This window comes from Falco punctatus (assembly GCF_963210335.1).
Source record: "Falco punctatus genome assembly, chromosome: 3".
NCBI classification, from domain to species: domain Eukaryota; kingdom Metazoa; phylum Chordata; class Aves; order Falconiformes; family Falconidae; genus Falco; species Falco punctatus.
Genome location: NC_137582.1, coordinates 55766448 through 55784084, shown reverse-complemented (window position 1 = coordinate 55784084; position 17637 = coordinate 55766448). Strand labels below are relative to the sequence as shown.

At 43.9% G+C, this 17637-nt stretch overlaps 1 protein-coding gene across 1 annotated transcript in view; it reads left to right on the top strand.

Annotated features, from left to right (window-relative positions):
- Positions 1-17637, top strand: part of LOC308061075 (histamine H3 receptor-like) — a gene marked incomplete at its 5' end in the record, with an annotated part of 96370 nt that overhangs the window by 59288 nt on the left and 19445 nt on the right. The window contains one exon of the mRNA XM_080380606.1: positions 1-17637. This exon is cut by the window's left edge and continues 53902 nt beyond it; it is cut by the window's right edge and continues 19445 nt beyond it.

Genomic DNA, 17637 nt, shown 5'->3' with positions numbered 1-17637 from the left:
ACCCCACATATCCCCTTTTCAATGAGCAATTAGCCTGACTAAAATGCAAACTCAGAGGGTCAGAAGTGAGAGCATTATAATTGTTTATTTACCAACGGTCTTGCCATGTATTTTTGAGTGTTTTTCAGTGCAAGAGGTGACTTGAGAGCCTTTAGGGTCTGGGACCGTATCTTATGTTCCCAGTCAAATAATTATTGGGTTCACCACATTTTATAAGTACTTATGAACAGTGAAATGGTTTTAACGTGGAGTGTTGCATACAGTCTGGGTCATCCCAGTTCAAGATGGGTGAACTTAACCTAGAAAATGTACTGTGAGGGGATGCTGTGATGGTATGAGGAGTGGGGGAGCTCTTCATAATAGAAAACACCAGAAGATTTTGGCTTGCTTATGCTCAGAAAATGAAAGCTGGGAGGGAGTTAAACACAAGAAAGGACTTTCACAAAACTAGACGCTGGATCAGCCCTTTAACAGTGAGGTCAAAAAAGCCACCAGACTGGAAGATGGCACTTGATGAGCTTCTGAAAGGGGTTTTCAGACACTAGTGTCTGAGAGAGCCATGGGCTAGAGGTGATACACCAAGAGGTGTGATCCACTCCCAGCTTTCTAAACCTGTTCTTTATTTCCATACACAAGGCCTGTTTAAACCGTCTGCCCCGGGAGTAGACTGAGAAGCTGATTCTGGCTTCCAGTCACACACCTCCTGCTCCAGGGAGGAAACGTTGTGTGAGAGACTCAGCCTGCTTCTCCACCACAGCATCATTTTTTTGAGCAGTAGTCAAGTGAGAGTTGTAGATCAAATAGTAAATTATGATACTACTATAATAATAGTAACAGTGGAGCTGTTTTATACATTTATAGAATCATTAAGCCAAATGGCAAAGAAAAATGAGTCTCAAACCCAGCTGGTCAGAGTAAGCTCTTCCAGGTAGGAGTGATCTTCTTCATTCCACTGTACCTAAAAATGGTCTCCCCTTTTGGCTTGGCCTGGCACAGTATCATACACAACTTACAAAATTCCATATTGACACCACCAGGACTTATTTTCAGACTGTCTTGCAATTTTCTATTGGAAACTTTTTGCAATTCCCCTTTTCCCTTTTGAACAAATAAGCAGATATTTGTTGCTGAAATAAATTTTTTAAATTTCAAAACCGGTCCAGTTCACTGTTTCAGCTGACTTCCATGCACAAACAAATGTAGAGTCATTTTGAAATCTACATTTATCACACATTTCTTACAGGCAATCTTCTGACCCCCCAGAAAAGCTTTTTACTGCTTTATACATTCCCCCTGGATATTCAGCTGTATCAGTTGCTATTGATGGAGTTGTCTGAGTTTCTTTGAAACTGTGTTTTTTGTCAGGGAAATCTTGCATTCTAGATCTCTATGCGATTTATCCGAGATGCTGTCAAATTAATAAAGTTTCACTTTAGCTGCCAGAAAAAAATCTATGTGGTGGTTATCCCCATGACGATTTAACTAGTCGTTGTGTAGGTGGTGATAAGTGAATAGAAAAGGGGGCAAAATGGATCTCACACAACATAGCTTTTAACCTCATCTTTTCTTTCAAGCTGCTCTGGCCTGTGGCCTGTGGCCTTTTCATTTCAGCTTGATTCAGTTAAGGGTTTCTCTTCTCTTTCACGTCCAGGGAAAAAAATCCCCACAAAACAGGTCCATGTATCAGGCTGGTCACCTTTGTAGCAATTATATTTTAATGCCATTCTGGTACCAAAGCCAGGCTCTGCTGGGTGCTGTCGCGGAAGTGCTAGCACCAAAAGGGGAAAGGCAGCTTTTCCAAGCAATTCAGTATTTCTCTGCCACTTTTATAATGTCTCTCACTCTCTTAGTTTTTCCTCAGGCAATGGGACTGTGAACTTCAGAAATATGCAAGTTTAATTCAGCTGCTAATACTGAGTTTAGCTGCTTCTGAGATTATTTATTTATGTATTTGGAAATGGGTGCATGCAAAAAGTTCCCTATTAAATGCCCTGACTGTAAACCCTTCATCCACAGAGTAATTATTGCATGTCTGGGACAAAGTAGATATAATCTATTACTGGGTTGCATTAAAAACAAGAAGGAAAACTTAAGAAATTAAAATGAACAGGGTTTTTTGCCCCCAGAGAATGGGAAAAGCTTTGCCAAAATAATTTTTTTTTTCCAGGGAGTTTTGTATTTTTTTCATGTATAAATGCATGAAAAAATGCTGGTTACCTTTCCTCAGTAGTCCTAGATATTTGATGCAGTTTAGTCTGTGGACTATTGGTATAGCTGAATTAAATCTATGACAACTCAGGGGCTGCCTGAGCACTAACTGCCAAGAAACATTTTTCTCTTGTCTCCTGTGAGCTGAAGGAAGAAAACGGTTTCAGTCATTCCAGCTTGAGGCTCAGGGCAAACCCGCAGCTCCGCTGCAGACTTTCTGCACGTGCAGGACATGGGAAGCATCTTAGGACTCAGGCACACAGCTCTCAGCCCAAACAGGATTTTTCAGAACTTGTGATGGTAGCTTTTTGTAGCATCCAAATGTCTGCCAGTGAAGGTCCAAAGTGGCCAAGCTCCTGTCTCTGTAACCTCCCAGCAACAGCATGTTTTTCCTTAGCTTCCCTTGTCCTTAGGTCTGAGCTGTATCTGCAGCCCTGGGTTCAGTGACCCATGCTTCCCCTGCAGCAAATGCAGGATCTCAGCACACTGGGGGCTGAACGAGGTCTGCAATGGCCTGGCAGAGCTGGCCTCTCCTCAAGAGATGTCAGGGCAGTGTCCAACCTGCTCCAGGATGTAAGCATGCTACTTCATGCTACCAAGAGTTTTTTTCACCCTCTTACAAGCCCAAATCCTCAGCTGTCTCCTGCAATGGAGTGCTGGAACCTCTCTGAAGACTAGTGAGAATCTGCTCCCTCTTGTGCAGCACAGCTGCTGTCCTGCTCAGGTCCCTGGGGGCAATCTCTGTACCCTTTTCTTGGCTGCCTAAGATGATTTGAATTGTGACTTTTACCATCCAGTGCAGTGCCCTGTGCATGGGGGTGTGCACATCTGCTCCCCCTCCATCCTGCTGTGGACATTCCCTTTTGCACGAGATGCACCTTTGCCATAAACTCAATGAGTGAGGTGTTTGTTGGAAGAAAGACCTGCATTCAGGGACTTTCCTCCTTGAGGGACACTCCTTAAGATTAGGATTTTCTCTCTCTTTGAGACCTGACTCGTACATAATTACTCCACACTAAGTGGGACTGCTTCTCCAGGATGTAATGAGTGCTCCTGTTCCCCTTCCCGCTGCACCTGGTCGTCTCAAGGCTGCTTCCAACTTTTCTCTGGCAGAGGAAGGGATTACTCCTCTGTCTCCCCCTGACAGCTAACACTTTGGAAAAGCAGCACAGGGAACAACGTCCTTACCACCCGTGCTGCTCTTTGAGTGGCCTTTATGTAGTGTCCAGCTTGCTGGCTGGCACTCAGAGTGCTTTTTGTGTTGAGTCATGCAAAGAGGAGAGGTGTGGAGAAACGTCTGCTGCATGAGCAACAGCGGGGCTGATGCATGAAATTGGTGCCAACCTGCTCAGCTCTGTCAAGAGGAAAAGTGCTCAAGGGCAGCCCTTCAAGGCTCTTAATGAAATTAAAACTGAAGATGTAGACACTTCTGTATAGAAAACTCCTAAAGGGTTTGAGACGGGAGCTGAGACATGGTGACTGGATGATCTAAATGTGGGATTTTGGCACTAATAGCTGCAGCTTTAAAACATTGCATGATTTTTTTAAATGGGCTTAGTTTATAGATCTTGCTGTAATCACAGAATCAGAGAATGGTCAGGATTGGAAGGGGTGTCTGGAGATCATCTAATCTACCCCCCCCCCCCCCCCCCCCCGCTAAAGCACGTTCTCCTAGAGCAGGTTGCACAGAATCATGTCCAGGTGTGTTTTGAATGTCTCCAGAGAAGGAGACTCCACAGCCTCTCTGGGCAGCCTGTTCCAGTGCTCTGTCACCCTCAAGTTAAAGGAGTTTTTCCTCATATTCAGGTGGAACTGCCTGTGCTGCAGTTTGGGCCCATTGCCCCTTGTCCTGTCACTGGACACCACTGAAAAGAGCCTGGCCCTGTCCTCTTGACACTCACCCTTAAGATATTGTAGACATTGATAAATCTCAGTCTTAGAGTCTTAAGTCTCAACCTTCTCTCCTCCAGGCTAAACAGGCCCAGTTCTCTCAGCCTTTCCTCATCGGGGAGATGCTCCAGCCCCTTAACCATCTTCATAGCCCTCTGCTGGACCCTCTCCAGTAGTTCCCTGTCTCTCCTGAACTGGGAGTCCCAGCACTGGACACAGCACTCCAGATGCAGCCTCACCAGTGCAGAGTAGAAGGGGAGGACAACCTCCCTAGACCTGCTGGCCATGCTCGTCCTGATGCCCCTCAAGATACCACTGGCCTTCTTGGCCACCAGGGCACACTGCTGGCTCATGGCCAGCTTGCTGTCCACCAGGATTCCCAGGTCCCTCTCTGCAGAGCTGCCTTCCAGCAGGTCAGCTCCAGCTTGTACTGGTGCATGGAGTTCCTCCCCAGGTGCAAGACCTCACACTTGCCTTTGCTGAACTTCATGAGGTTCCTCTCCTCCCACCTCTCCAGCCTATCCAGGTCTCACTGCATGGCAGCACAGCTTTCTGGTGTATCAGCCGCTCCTCCCAGTTTTATGTCATCATCAAACTTTCTGAGGGTGTGCTCTGTCCCTTCATCTAGGCCATTGATGAATAAGTTGAACAGGACTGGACCCAGTACTGACCCCTGGGGAGCACCGCTAACCACAGGCCTTCAACTAGACTCTGCGCTGCTGATCACAACCCTCTGAGCTCTGCCATTCAGCCAGTTCTCAATCTGCCTCACTGTTCGCTCATCTAACCCACACTGCCTGAGCTTACCTGTGAGGATGTTATGGGAGACAGTGTCAAAAACCTTCCTGAGGTCAAGGTAGGCAACATCCATCGCTCTCCCCTTGTCTACCCAGCCAGTCATTCCATCACAGAAGGTTATCAAGTTGATCAGGCATGATTTCTCCTTGATAAATAAATCAATGCTGACTACTCCTGAAAACGCTCTTCTCCTCCACATGCTTATATATGACCTCCAGGATGAGCTGTTCCTTCATGTTTCCAGGGATGGAGGTGAGGCTGACCAGCCTGTAGTTTCCTGGGTCCTCCTTGCTCTTTTTGAAGACTGTAGTGACACTGGCTTTCCTCCAGTCCTCAGGCACCTCTCCTGTCCTCCACGACCTTTCAAAGATGACAGAGAGTGGCTTGACGATAACATCTGCCAGCTTCCTCAGCACTTGGGGGTGCATCCCATTGGGGCCCATGGATTTGTGGGTGTCAAGTTTGCTTAAATGATCTCTAACAATATTCTTCTCAACCAAGGGAAAACCTTCCTTTCACCAGACTTCTTTTGCCTCCAGGGTCTGGGAAACCAGAGGGCTGGCCTTGGTGGTAAAGACTGAGGCAAAGAAGGCATTTAGTAACTACCTTCTCTGAGTCCATCAGCAGAGCATCTACCTCATTCAGCAGCGAGCCCACATTTTTCCTAGTCATCCTTTTCCAATCAATAGGGCTGAGGTACTTTCACATGCTTAGGGACCTTCACTTTAGGGCTTCGCCTCCTCACTTGTAATATGGGAAAGTATAAAACGAGGTGCTGTATGGGATCGCACTTCCACAGCATGGTAGGAACAGAAAGTGAAGAAAGCATGTGAGATGGTCAAAACTAGGGAAGACACAAGCAGGGAATGTGAGGTCCAAAGGAACTACTTAAGGCAGAAGATACGAGTGCTGAGACCAGAGCTACCTCAACAGTGGATTTTCAACTTGATTTGGTCTGTGAGTAAATCTCACCCAGGCTGCACCAAGATGCAAGATGTCTCTTAAAGTCCTGCAGAGATCCTATATTTTCTAGCATCTTCCCAGTCTCCTGGAGAACAGCTGCTGGTCACTGTCAGAGTTACCAGTCTTGAAGTCAACATATAGCAGCTGCCACAGTGCTTTCTGCAGAACGCTCCTCAGCAAATTACCCAGTAGACCTTCACAGAAATTAAATTGCTGTGGCTTAGCCTGTAATGTAATCAATAGTCACATCACTGTGTTATGTGGATGTAAGTGTCTGGTTGCTGAAAGATTATCCAGTACAATGTGGTTTAGGTTTATATGTCATTATTTAATGATCATTAGGCCCCTAAGGATCAAAAGTTACCTTAAAAGTCCAGCTGCCAGTGATGCTGGAATATTTGCCTTTCACATTAATGAATGACTGGTGAAAGTTTCTACATCTAAGGACCAGTTTAGAAATCATTTACTTTCAAGTTTTCATATTGCAGGAAAGTATTTTGTACTTTTTTTTTTTTTTTTGGTGAAATTCATCTGCTGGTGATGGAGCTAACAGCTGGCTGCATGTGAAGGGTTCAACAGAGTGCTAATTAAAATCAATTACATGTTGATTGACCTGCCTTACCAATAAAACATCCTGGCCCACTTTGAATGCCTCATAGATCTCAGCTGGGGCTTGTCTGTAGTGGGCATTTGCTTTTGCCCCGCTGTAGCTATCATTAACTCAAACGATTATTGATTGCACACCATCTTTTGCAATTTGCTCTGGTAGGATGTTCTTGTGTAGTCCTGCTGGCATGCCAGCACTGGGTTGAAAGATCACCCAAAGAAGGGGGACTGGCTTTCTGTTTTAACGAGGTGGAAGTTTCTGTTGATGTGGGTTCTTCTGGCGAGTTCCTAATGGTGTGATCAATGGCATGTAATGAGCACAAGGGTGCAGCAGTCTACACTGCGCTGCACGATGCTGGGTTTGCATAAGTACTGGGATTTAGGTTTTGCTGACCCTTCTACATTATTTTTGATGAAATGGGATTCAAATTTAAAGAACAGCTTCTACCTCTAAGGACCTCCTGAGGCAAGTAAGTCCTTAACTGTTTACAGCTGCCCCTGCAGCCACTGCCACTGTCAAGGGCAAAGGTTTCTTTTGAAATGGTTTTGCCTTTTCAGACTTCATTGGTAAGTGATGTCACGTGAAATGGCAACTATGGCCTTCATGTATAGTGCAGGGAAGCAGACAAATGTGAAACACGTATGTCATTTGTGTACTTCTGTTTCTGCAACATATGTTCTCTCACTGACAAGTTTTAATACCTTTTAACAGATACATTCGCGTTCAATTCTAGCTGTAAAGTTCAGATTCAAAGCAGGACCTGGAGTCTCTGAAGCATTCTCTTTTGGATCATACTAGGGATTTACATTGATATTATCTTGATACAGTGAGACTAATTGCAGGGTGTGTAGAAGGCATTTCCTTTTACCAGCCCTTCAGAATAATTCAATGTACTCTATGACAACTATGAGCATCTTACTTTCCTTCTTTATAACATACTGCTCTAAGTACAGCAGTTTGCCTGTTCCTGCACATCTCCATGTGCTCAACTGTTCCATTCTCTTTGGTTCCTTTCATACAGTAATCACATCAGACTCCTATTCATCTTGTTTCCTGCCTCTGCTGTATCCTTTCAAAAACTGGGTGTACAGAATGCTGTAGCTGCAGCATGAGCATGATTGATGCTTATTGTGGGACTGTGTAATCTCTACTTTCTTTTCCTCTCTTTAAAAATCAGGATAGTATTCACCTATTTCTCTTTTAAAGGCAATTAAATTCTGAGCAGAACTTTTCATTAAATGATCAACAGTGCTGCTTGGGGACTTCTCCTTAAACATCAGCATAGCTGCATTCTTCATGTGCCAGTACAAAATGCCTGAGGTCACACTACACAGTCCTCCATTTTCTAGTGTCAGATATTAGCACTTAAAATTTAACAACTGATGAACACATTTTGCAATTGGCTGCATTTCTCAGTTTTATTCTCTTCTTGGATTTTGATATCCCTGGCAGGGGATGTAGGAAATGAAGGAGACAGTCCTTCAGACTGTGAATTATCCAGGAGTAACAATAAGACCTGTAATGTCTGTGCGTTAGAGGCAGAGGAGAAGGAGACCAGCTAGGGATCCTTTTCAGTCCAGCAGTTGAGCAACTCTATATTTATCCTAAATGTAGAAAGATGTGGATTTTTATTTGATGTGATGAAAAGGTGGATGTATTGGGTTTACACGGCAAGGTTTTGGTAGCAGGGGGGCTGCATGTTTGGCTTCTGTGATAAGAGACCAGGAACTGCCCCCACGTCAGCCAGAGTTGGCACCAGCTGGCTGCAGGACGCACTGCTGCCCAAAGCTGAGCCCGTCAGTGATACTGGTGGCTCCTCTGTGATAATGTATTGAAGAAAGGGTGAAAAATGCTGCACAGCATCTGTGATAGTGAAGAGAGAGAAAAATGTGAGAGAAACAGCCCTACAGGCATCAAGGTTCATGAGGAAAGAGGGGAGGAGGTGCTCAAGCTGCTGGAGCAGATTCCCCTGCAGCCCATGGAATAGACCGCGATGAAGCAGGATGTCCCCCTGCAGCCCCTGCAGAAACATGTTGAAGCAGATATCCACACTGCAGCCTACGGTGGACCCCACAGTGGAGCAGGCAGACATGCCCTGAGGGAAGTTGCAACCCATGGGAAGTCCAAGCTAGAGCAGGCTCCTGGCAGGAGCTGTGGCCTGCACAGAGGAGCCCACACAGGAACAGGTTTTCTGGCAGATACTGCAGCCCATGGCAGACCCACACTGGAGCAGTCTGTTCCTGAAGGACTGCACCCCCTAGAAAGTACACACGCTGGAGCAGTTCTTGAAGAACTGCAGCCTGCAGGAAGGACCTGTGTTGGAGCAGTTCATGAAGGACTGTATCCTGTGGGAGGGACACAAAGCTGGAGCAGGGGAACAGCATGAGGAGGAAGGAGTGGCAGAGATGAAGCGCTATGAACCGACTGCAACCCCCATTCCTCATTCCCCTGGCACTGCTCAGTGGAAAGGAAAATGTAGAAGAGTCAGGAATGAAGGTGAGTCTGGGAAGAAGGTGGTTTTAGTTTTATTTTTTATTTCTCACTATCACACTCTATTATTAATTGGCAATACATTAAAATAAACTTCCACAAGTTGAGTCTGTTTTGCCCATGACAGTAACTGCTGAGAAATCTTTCTGTCCTTATTCATGACCCATGAGCTTTTCATCTTATTTTCTTCCCCTGTCCTGCTGAGGAAGGGGAGTGAGAGAGTGGCTGGGTGGGCACCTGGTGGCCAGCCAAGGTCAACCCACCACAGCAGGTAATACACAAATACCTTATAATTAAACTAATATTTAACCATAGTTGTCTTTCTATAGATGAATATAGACGGACTTGCCATACGCTCCTGGTCAGCTTCCTTTCTACCTGATCTTGACTGAATGACCAAGCACAGTAAGTCAGAGGAGACCTTCCTTATATTTCTCTTTTTTTCATTCAGACCACATTATATGAACCCATGGTACATGAACCAAGCACAAAAACTAGAGTAGTTAGAACTCTGAAGGGCTTTAGTATTGCATTAGTGAGCTTCACTCCCCTTGGTATAATATAAAAATGGCAAAGATGGTATGGAATGAGCATTTTTAATAACTCTCCTAAGTGTTCTATTAACTGCCGTGTATCATACAAATGAGATGCAGAAACTAGGGAAGCATTTTCAGTTGCTGAGTAAAAACAATTTAGGGTGTAAATGTACTTCCAGATCTGCACATAGGAATCCTGCCAATTAGGCTTCTGTTAATTTTAATAAAAAAAAAAAAAAAGTTTTAGGGGAGAAATTTGTGACACAACAGTTCTAGAAATATCCTTGTACCTAGTCAGTGTGCTTTCAAGGCTAAGAATAGCCTGCAATCTGTGCCATACTGTAATGGCTGATGGTCACCTCCCTGTATTGAACAGAAGTGAGGGCTCATGCTGGCTCTCCGAGATGTCTTCTGTCCCTAGTTTTCACCTGAATACCTTCAACCTCAATATCTGAGACCTGTCAATGGCCTTAGAGATCCTTGATCTTCAGACACATCTGCAGTCCCTCACAGGGGCTGGTGGAACCAGCTTGGAGTGAAATTTCTAGGAAGATTTTTTTTATATATATATATAAAATATATATATGTCTATGAGTAGAAAATGCTTATGCAGCTAATTAGAGGTAGCTATGACATTTTGTGGCATGTTGATATAATGTCATTAAAGTGAAAGGTCTGTCAAACACCTGCTGCTCTCTGCGACCTCCTACCTCGCAGCACTGCAAGGACAGAGATTAGAGGCATGCACAGCAGAAAAGCTGCTGTGTGGCATGCTTTTATTTCAGTCAGTGTATGCCACAAACAGCACAAAATACTGTAATCTTTATTGTTTTCCATTCTCCTTTAAAGTCCTTGGCGATTGTATTTCCCTTTGTCAGTACATTGATACCATTGTGAAGAGGGATGATACTTCTTAATAATATATCTCTCCCCTTTGCTCTCTATTTTCTTATTTGTATTGGGAAAAATGGATCAAAGAAGTGCATTTTGCTTAGGAGGCACAAAAATTCATGACTATCCTGATCTTTTTCTGGAAGGATCAGGGGAAGACTTGTACATTGACCTACTATTGATTATCTCTTTCAAAAATGTTATGCAGAAAAACCTGTTAGACTTTCTGTATAAAATCTGACCTTTAATAAAAGGCTAATCATGCTCTAGAAAATAAGAAATATAATGTTTTAAATAAGAAATATAATGTTAGGTACCAGTGTAATCAGGAAAACCACTGTGTTGACCAATGTGAACGACTGTTCTGAATTTGAAATAATAACAAGAACATAACTGCAGATGCCAGGATTATGGAGTTTATACTGCTTGGATATTTCCTAAGGATCACCAAAACCTCCCACCAGATCTGAACTGGGGCAGTGGGCAAATGCATTTCTGACAAGGAGGAATTTTTAGGGGTTGCATTTTCCTGCTCACATGCTAGGACTGGCTGGGCAAGTATCTCCTTGACAGTAAAAATATACACAATGAGATTTCTTGAGATGGATCATTGGTCATCATATAGTATGTCTTGATGTACCTGGTAAATGGAAAGGATAAGGCTAGGCTACCATCTAGTGGATACATTGTAAAATTATTACATTTGTATTTAGCCTGTTTTTGTGACTTGAATGGCTAAACCAAAGAAAATCAATTCACCTTTTCTGTGCTGAAGTGCCACCTGAAAGCACTCTGACCATGTATGCAATCAGACTGATTTTAAAAAATCTTGCTGTGCTTTCTTCTGATACCTCAAAGCAGCTCTGCTATTCCCAAAGCTAAAGGAGATGAGGCAGATAATACCATTTTTGACAGGTGTCCTTATTCCTCATTCACCTGTAGTAATAGGATATGAGCATACAGCCATACATTAGTTTCTGTAAGGCAATGTTAGGGTATAAAGCACAGGGAGAGGTCCAAGACAGACAAAATAGAGGAAATAAGACATTTAACTCGAATATCATGGTGCATGTCTAAAGGCACGATGTGAAATACCCAGTGTAATAGTCAAGACTCAGCAATCGCTAAGGAAATAGTACCAAGTCCAATTTTGTTTATATCTCCACTATATCCAACTGACTTCAGTGCAGTGATTTCTAACCTGAACTTCCATGCTTGCCTCTGGAGGAATAAGGCCTCAGATGCATCTTGATATACTGACGTACCTCTATATACACTATGCTCTTTGTGCAATGTAAGAATAAATAGTATAAGTCATCCAAATTGTGACTCCCAACTCTAAACTAAATTGGTTTAATCATCACCGCAACTGGACAGACAGAAAAGGAATGGAACTGCTAGATGCAACTACATGTTTTTGTTACTCTGAGAGCTGCAGCTCAGCTGTAAAGGACATGGTATTAAATGCAAAATGTATGGGTAAAGAGCCGGGGACCAGGTTCCTTAGATGAAGATTCTGGTTACAGAAAATACTTGCATAAGAGAATGAAAGATAAACACAAAAATAGAGCAGCCTGGTCTGTCAGGCTTGTGGATTACACGGATGATGCTCTGTTCTGATCAGATGATGTTAACTCCCTGTGATAGTGGCTTCAAAATCGTTTGTCATTGTCTAATGACAATGAGACAAGACAGATCTATCCTACCAGGTATGTCTAAAAATCAGTTCCTTCAACAATGGAAATATGAGCTGGTCTGTGTGTCAAACCCATTTGTGCTGCCTGCTGACTTACCTTGACCTTCTATATTGGCACAGAGAATAAAGGGTGTGTGCTGTGGGATGAGCACATGGTATGTGCCTCCCTGCAGCGATGTGCTATGAGCTGAAGCAAGTGTTGGGAAGGATGCTGGAGCCTCTCTTTCTCTCAGCACTGAACTGGTATTGGGGCATGGGGACAGAAATTGCTATCTTTATGGACCTGTAGCAGTTGGCTGTTTCTCTGAAGCAAAGATGTAGGTTGTGGACATGACAAGCCAAATCACCAGATATATTCCGGCTAGCTTTAAACTAGCTGTCTCCAGTGCTGTTAGCAATACAACCGTGTGAGCACACGGTTCAGTATAGGTATTTACCAGCTATTTTTCCACTTAGCTTTTTGGGCAAGTTATGCCACTTCTGCTGTTCCAGTTAACTGAAATGAGCCTAGGCAGCCACCTCTATATTACAAATTCTTTCCTAGATGGATGGTAACCATAATAACATGAAAAATACAGGGTTCATATCTACCTCATTAAATGTGCCAACAGCTGCTTTCTTTAACTCGTTACCTGTGTAGCTTTGGACTAGCCTGGCTCAAGGTTTCTCAGTCTCTTGTAGCTGTAGCTGATTTGACAGCTCAGTTTCTGTACCTAAGGAGACATACAAAGCAGCAGAAAGAGGATGTTGAAAATGAAGCTTCCTCACAGTCAAATTCAGGTGGACAGTTTAAATTCTGCCAGCCTGGAACAGCAGTTCCTCCCTAGAGGTAGCAGCCTCCTCTCCCGTCCGTTGGTTTCTGGCTGGAAGCTGGAATTGGAAGGGAAGTCTTCTGGCTGCATGATGTTTCCTTCTATCTGTTGAAGGCAAGAAACAGCACAAAAAGCATTAGGTTAGCAGGCAAAGTCCAAATCAAGAATCCTTCAAGCTGAACAGTAGGATGTAGCAAATACCAAGGCCTGAGGTTTATTGTTAAAGCCCACGGGACTTGGTGACAAGGCACTGAGACTACAGAAAAATACAAATACATAACAAGAGTTGTGGAAACTCTCCACCTCTGATAAGGTAGAAACGCTTCACTTTTACAGACTTTTATATTTCTGCTCCTCAGAAACCAAAGAAATCCTCTTCTAGATTTTTATAATAGACTTTTTCCAACTTATCTTAGCCCACCAAGGTCATACCAGTGAAGTTTGGTTCCCAAAATAACAATCCTAACTTATACATAAAGTGCGCCCAGGTAGCATATTTTTAGATAGGTCTGCCCAAATCGATCTTCTGTAGAAGTCTCTTTTCCATGGGTCATCTGTTGCCTGTTACCCATCACAGCAACAGCACCGTAAGAATAGGCATTCCTGAACGAATACTGAGAAAAAAACATTCCTGGTTTATAGAGGAATAGGATATGATTACCTCTGGTGGTTTAGCTACCTTATTATCCAAAGAGTAAAAATTATGCCTAGTGCTACCAGAAGGATTCCCAAATTGTAAGAGAAGTCTTAGTACATCACCAAAGTTCTGCAAAAATGCAAAAATTAAGAACATAATAGTATTTGTACATATGTGAGGGGTCTTTTTTCTGAATTGCCAATGATATCTGAATCCTCATAATGCTTCTCCAGAAAAAAAAGCTGGTACCAATAACCGCAAACTTCTTGGATTCAGTATAGTGAGGTGTAAACATGGAATAAGTTCTCAAAATTCAGCAAATCAAGGATAATTTATATCCAGAGGACACATTTTAGTGAATTTGGATGTTTTGTGAGAAAGATGTGAATAATAAAATTTACTGGCATGGAAAGGAGCTGGAGACTCCCCAAGACAGCAGAGCTGAGGCACAGCAGCTCATACATCTCGGGAAACGAGGAGGGAAGGACAAGGTGCTGAAGAGGCAAGGAGGAGAAAAGAGCAAGACTCTTTATGCTGACACGTTGATAGTGAGCTTCCCAGAATGGAGAAGTTTTCTTCTGATCCTTTTACTTAGTCTGGTTTCTGTCTGCAGTTATGAAGATCTACTTCTCTTGAATAGACATTTCTCTCTGCTGCTGCAGTTGAATGTTCACCCCATGGTTGCACCAGCTCACAGCCATGTGCTTATCTCTGTTTTGGAGAATGAAAACGTTTTAAAAGCCTTTCCCCCATTCAGTCTGTGTGACCTTGCATTGAGCAGAGCTAAGCAAACATTCAGAACAAAATCCAAAAGTGAACCTGAAACCTGCCTTTGCATTTTGTTATGGACTTGAAACTGAATTTTACCATAAGTTTTATGAGCCTAGACTGAGCTGGAGGGGATCTGGGCTGATTTAAGGTTTTACAGGGAACCATTTGATACTCAGAGGCCTAATGTGAGTTTGGCCTGAAACAAAGCAATCCTTGGCTGACTTCAGTCAATTGAATCCTATATCCAAGGTGCAATCCAAGGGCTGTGTGAACCTGGGGCAAATTGAAGCTAGCGTGTGCACGCGTTCACGCACACACACATGGCATCAGCACACACCACCAGATTCTACAAGGGATTGTGGCTCTGTTGAGGAGCATCAGGACGTGTCTCCTGAAGTACCACGCCGGAGCTGAGCACGCTGGCAGGATCTGGGGTGTGGACAGCTAAAGCTCAGACTCTGCCCTTCTATAAACAAACACCTCACTCTCTGCATGTTTGTGGAGTAATAGTGACATCCTGTGGCCAGTCCCGATTAGTCCCAAGCACGGACAGGCAGTTTATTCCAACCGGTGCTAGACCCGAGGACCTGCTGGGAGAAAGGATGAAGGCAGAGCTGGAGAAGGAAAAACTCCATCCTTCCTTAATCCAGATGTTAAATTTCAAAGGAGAGGAAAGAGTTACAACACGCTTGCTCTTTAGTCATAATCCAAACATTATGGCCTTTAGCTAATTTAAATGTAAAGTGATTTTAAACATGCTTTCTGAAGCTCAGCATAGAAATGAATACCCATGGGAGCCACTGGGTGTAGCAGCTGAAAGGGGGAATAAGGAAACTGAGCTCGGAGCCTGGTGGAAGGAGAGGCCACCAGTGAGGTGGGAGGCAGGGATGTCTGAGACCATCCTCCAGAGCCTTCTGAGATGATCCAAACAAACCAAGTACAAAGGTACAAGCAGGAGGTAGCACTGAAATGGAAGAGCAGTTTCATTTCCCAAGCACGCTGTATTTCGATGCTAACAGGCATGGCCGTGGCATTTGTGGCAGGTTCGGTGAGGGACGGCGCTTTTTTTTTCTTTGCAGTTGACATGTTCTTGCTCAAGTACGGAGGAAATATACTGCCAGGTGAGTCAAGTATAACACTTGCCCAGAAAAGAGAAAATTTAAGAGGAAAAAAAATAGGTGTAGGGCAGCCAATAAATTGTCAATGAAGAGAGAAAGCAGGCAAAGAGAGCAGCTGGCTAGAGCCCAGCAGAAGAAACTCAGTGCCTGGGAGACCAGCTTTCTGTGCTACATTATTTCAAAAGCCAAGGAGCCACTGGAGTTCAAGGAGAGAAGGAGCTGGACAGCCAAGGTGACTTTTCTTACTAGTACTCTCATTTTCATTGCCTAAATTATGGTAAATCCTGTGATGTGGCAGAGACGCTGTTCCTGTTCTGAGGTGTCCACTGGCATTGTTTGGTGCCTTGGTCAGTGTGATGCAAGGCCAGCCAGACTCAAGGAAGCCAGCTAGACAGAAGGAACACAGTGTGATGTGGGATTATGGCTGAGCTGAGTGGCGGAAGCAAAATATAAATAGGGAGACAGTATTACGGAGAGAAAACAGTTTCCCATAGTACAGAGGAAAGGAGTGGGGAAGAGGTGGAGCTGTGATGTTTTCTAGTGATCATGGCTTCCCTGTAGAATTTAATTATCCCAAGATATTTCCTGAAGTGCATAGGCTTGTTATACAGGATAGAGCTCATGTTGTATCTGGTCTTTGAGAGAGAACATTCACTCCTGCAAATATTTGGTTTGCATTTGGACCCTACAATGGACTGGTGGATATAAAGTCGTGCCTTGACACTGGCTTAATGTTCAATTACATGTTTCCTACTGGGACAGAGAGCTGTTTCATTGGACAGCTGACAGAAAAAAAATGGTTTTAGACTACTCTCACAAGATGGACTGAATTGTAGTTGACAGAACTAGTCTTCCACCTTCTTTTCAGATAGCTGTAGAAAGCCACAAGTGTCCTTTTGTGATATCAGGGATCTGGTGGAGAAGGACCATTCCCCAGAACAAAACAATAAGCAAAAATTTCACAGAGAGACATTATCTACAAACCAATCAATGTCCCTGGTGGCTGGCACAGCAAACTGTGGGCTGATACACCGGGCTGTAATTCAGTGTCTCTGAGAAACAGAAAGACCAGAGCAGCTGAGGGAAGAGTCAGTGAGGTAAAACACAACAGATGCAAGAGCACTACTAATGTGGCCCTGAAACAAAACAGCTACCTGGAGAGAGAGTTTGGGGACTGAATGCTGACTAAAAGAAGCCAGGAGCTGTAAAAAGTGAAACAGGCTCCTGTTGTCTGGTTCTCTGCCCATGCTCTGAGAAGCAAGGCTTTACGCGTTTCTGGAAAATAAAAGGAACTATATCCAAAATAGTAGATCATCATGATTTTCTCACCCTAATGGGGACAATCCACAGGGCCTTGGCTCTGAGCTCACTGCTTGGGCAACAGCAGCTTTAGTCTGATAGATCAGCAAAATCTCTGCAGTAAGTTTTTCATCGCTGCTGATTCAGTGCCCTCCAAATACCTGCCTCTCATCACTGTAGCGCACAATTCCTGAATTAGGTAGTGGTGCCAGGTACTGTACTCTCCCACTTGCTATGCTCTGACTGAGTTTGTAGGCCTTACTAACACAGAGGTAAAGGTATTAGTTTTCAAGAGTGCAATTCTTTGATCTGATCAACTTTCTCCATCAGTCCTTGCCCCCTTTGCTGTAACTCTTTCCTGCTGCATCCACAAACTGCTGCTTCTGTTGGAATGGTAAGAGACAGGAGTCTCTTCACCAGCCACTGGAGCTCCCTCCACTTTCCCAAAGCCTGAGGTTTACAAAAGCATCTTTCAGGATCCCTCATGCTAGAACCAAGTAACATGCTAAGGTGTAGGCCTCCTCTTGCTGAGATTCTGCTTTTGTTTGACTGGGGATGTAGTACCTCCCAGGGTTAAAATCAAACATTTGCTTACAAAGGACAAGTGTATGCAAGTGGACCATGCTTGCTTATAAATCTGATCTGTGATAAATATTGTTGCTAAACAGATCACATCACAATAAAATTCTGTGGATCTCTTCACAATATATAAGCATAGCTGACCACTGACATATCAAAGATGTTTAGGAGGGGACAAGTAGGAGGGGACGAGAGTTAAGAAGGCCTAGAGAATCAGCTTGTCCATCCCTTGAGATCCTCACATTGGTGAAATTGATGCAAGATCCTTTTTTTTAGGTTTTATCCCCTCCCCCCCCCCCCCCCCCCCCGCCCCTTTAATCTCTCTCCCTCTCTTTCCTTCCT